Here is a 3,554-nt window from a genome sequence, read left to right on the forward strand (position 1 = left end):
GACCAGAAGTAAATAGCTATATAAACAGATGAACCTGAACTTACTCCAAATGACCAATCGGAGTGATGAATAACGTATACACTTGATAATGTGTGGTGGAAAGAAAGCCCCACCTCTAATCATCACTAAGGATAAGAAAGATAAGATTGTATGTGTTTTAGGCATTTAAGTTCTTGAAATTGAAAAGGCCTGTTTCACATAAGCAGTTACAAGGAAGTGGTTCCATTTAATGTTGCCACTTGTTTTGCTAGGTGGCCAAGGAAGTATGCTACTCTGGGATTCAGATTTTTTATTTTTAATAATAGTTATACTCAAGTACTACACAGTCTTTACAGGTCAATTCTCATAGGAGACACCATAGCACACTAATATTTTAAAATATTTTCTAGCTTTTCTATTAAATTTTGCCTGCCATATTACTAGGGAGGGGAGTTGAGATGATTTACAAAACATTAATAATTTTTTCTTTCACAGAAGCCAAAATATACTTGTATCAACACCTACTAAGGACTTAATATGTATCAGATATTGATACTTAATATGTATCAGTGCTGCTATCACTGTGTGTGTTATGTATTCACAAAATAAAAATTTCCATATTGCATGTACACAATAACCTCAGGATACATCAAGCTTCGAACTAAACAAAAAATAGGTATTTATTGAAGAGAAACATTGCATGTATTTCCCTGACTCCTGTGATTTGATGACTTTAATGTTCAGTGTACTATGTATGACTCCTTACTACCTATAATATAATACTGAATTATGAGTTAAAAGTTTACTAAAGGTTGTCTCACAGTCAGTCAACCTTCCCCATCTGCATCTCTCTCAGATGCTCTGTTTCACCAAAACCCCTGCACAGGAGCAGCATATTGTCCACACAAATTTGCTTTTTCTCTAACTTCCCCTGTATTGGTTTTGATTCTCTACATCTGCCCTCACATGGCCTCATGAGTCAAAGCATAAGGCATGTAATCAGCCATAGACATAAGGAATTGAAGCTTTGGTAGTGCTTATATTTTTTTTTAAGCTTTTGCAAGGCAATGGGGTTAAGTGGCTTGCCCAAGGCCACACAGCTAGGTAATTATTAAGTGTCTGGGGCGGGATTTGAACTCAAGTACTCCTGACTGACTCCAGGGCCGGTACTCTATACACTGTGCCACCTAGCCACCCCACTGCTTATATTCTTAGATCATTTTTAAGTCATCCTTTTTTCCCCCCTTTTCCTATAGTTAGCCCGACACAGGCCTAAAACAGTACTCAATGAATTCCTTTTTTCTTAGTAAAGAATACGGGGGGGGGGGGGGGGGGGGGGGGGGGGGGGGGGGGGGGGGGGGGGGGGGCAGCAGATAGGTGGCACAGTGGATGGAACACCGGCCCTGGAGTTCGGAGGGCCTGAGTTCAAATCCAGCCCCCAGACACTTAATAATTACCTAGCTGTGTGGCCTTGGGCAAGCCACTTAACCCTATTTGCCTTGCAAAAAACTTAAAGAAAAAAAAAGAAAGAAAAAAAGAAAGAATACCTAAATCTCTTGAATTTAAGTGAGGCAGAACTGTGCAAAGTCAGCAGCTTCACTTTCTCCTCTAGCATTTGAGTCCAATGGTAAGACATAGGTCAGGACAACTGGAGATGGCCCCATATACAGTGGGGAGACATTGGCCTTTTTCATAGACAATTTTGACCATAACAGAAACAATTGCTATACTCACCACGCTAGAGACATGAGAACTTCCTTGCAGAGAGAATAGATCAAATAATGATTCAGGCAGGAATGACTATCTTCAGACTCTTATTGCAATAAATAAGTCATTTAGCAACCATTTGCACATGGAAATCAATGATTAAATTGAAAATGGAATAGGAAAAAATCATCACGGATACTTTGTGAAGCCTAATCTGCAATAAGTTATGATTTGGATGAAGAATTCATGGGTTAAAAATCACTGACAGCGGGTTGCCAATGTACTACAAGCAGGCTACAAGGACAAGAAGTGCTCATTTAAGAAGAGTTTGATTGCTAAACATGAGAGATTGCAATCAATGGTTCAACAGGAAATAGAGTTGCAAGAAATTCAAGCCAGAATCTAGGGTTCGGAGAGGTACGTTGATATTCCAGAAGAAGATGACATGACTGTAATTGAATAAAATGTAGATTTTTGTACATGAATAAATGAATAAATGTAGGTACATGGAAAAAAAAAGACAACTCTGGAAAATAAACTCTATTGCATCTTTTGGAACAAAAATCAATATAAAACCTGGCTTAATTTTGGGGAAATGTGGTAGAAAATAAAGGTGTAATTCTTTTTTTGCTTTAAAAAAATACCATTAGGCTTTTCTCGATCTGCCAGCCAAGATACCCAAAGGGAAGAAGGCCAAGGGGAAGAAGGTGGCTCCAGCCCTTTGCTGTTGTGAAGAAGCAGGAGGTCAAGAAAGTGGTCAATCTTTTATTTGAGAAGCAGTCCAAGAACTTTGGTATTGGTCAGGGCATTCAGCCTAAAAGGGACCTGACAAATCGAGTCAGACTGCAGCATCAGAGGTCCATCCTTTATAAGTGTTTGAAAGTGCCACCAGCAATTAACCAGTTCACTCAAGCTTTGGATCGCCAGCTTCTTAAACTGGCTCACAAGTACAGATCCGAGACAAAGCAAAAGAAGAAGCAAAGGCTACTTACTGGCTTGGGCTGAACAAAAAGCTGCTGGCAAAGGAGATGTCCCCCACTAAGACATCACCTGTCCTCAGAGCAGGTGTTAACACTGTTACTACTCTGGTAGAAAACAAAAAGGCACAGTTGGTAGTGATTACACATGACTTGGACCCCACTGAGCTAGTGGTCTTCCTTCCTGCTTTGTGCTGAAAAATGGGGGTTCCCTACTGTATTATCAAAGGTAAATCCAGACTTGGTTGCTTAGTTCACAGAAAGCCTGCACAAGCATCGCCTTCACACAAGTTAATCCTGAAGATAAAGGAGCCCTGGCAAAGCTGGTAGAAGCCATCAAAACCAATTACAATGATAGATATGATGAGATCTGTCATCACTGGGGTGGCAATATTCTGGGTCCAAAATCAGTAGCTCATATTGCCAAGCTGGAAAAACCAAAGGCTAAGGAACTTGCAACCAAATTGGGTTAAATGTATGTTTTTTCCCCCCTACTTAAAAATAAAAATTTAAACAAAATGGAAAAAAACCCATTAGAACAAAAAGGGAAAGATAAGAAAAATCACTTATTTCTCAGGAGAATTCTTCTTAGAATTCTCTCTTACTATCTTAAAACTTTTGACTTCAATCTATTTATTCTAATAAGAATGTGATATACATATAAATGCAGAAAACCTATAATGACCTTCCTTTTCTTTGTATTTGAAATAGCTGATGTATATGCCAGTGGGCAGAAATTTCAAAAACTTGCTTAAAACTCAATTTTTTTTCCCATTTAGTGGCTATTACTCAGAAGGTAAATATGCCCAGAATGTGAGATGAGGAATGACTGCATCAGACTCTACCAGTATATGTATAGCTAAGCAAAACCACTGCATAATATAACTGATG

At 38.9% G+C, this 3,554-nt stretch overlaps 1 pseudogene; it reads left to right on the plus strand.

The window, feature by feature from the left end:
- The first annotated feature begins 88 nt into the window (after nucleotides 1-88).
- Nucleotides 89-3,136, plus strand: LOC141522844 (large ribosomal subunit protein eL8 pseudogene; annotated as a pseudogene).
- Nucleotides 3,137-3,554: the final 418 nt, after the last annotated feature.

Source organism: Macrotis lagotis, chromosome 4, assembly GCF_037893015.1.
Source record: "Macrotis lagotis isolate mMagLag1 chromosome 4, bilby.v1.9.chrom.fasta, whole genome shotgun sequence".
Lineage (NCBI taxonomy): Eukaryota > Metazoa > Chordata > Mammalia > Peramelemorphia > Peramelidae > Macrotis > Macrotis lagotis.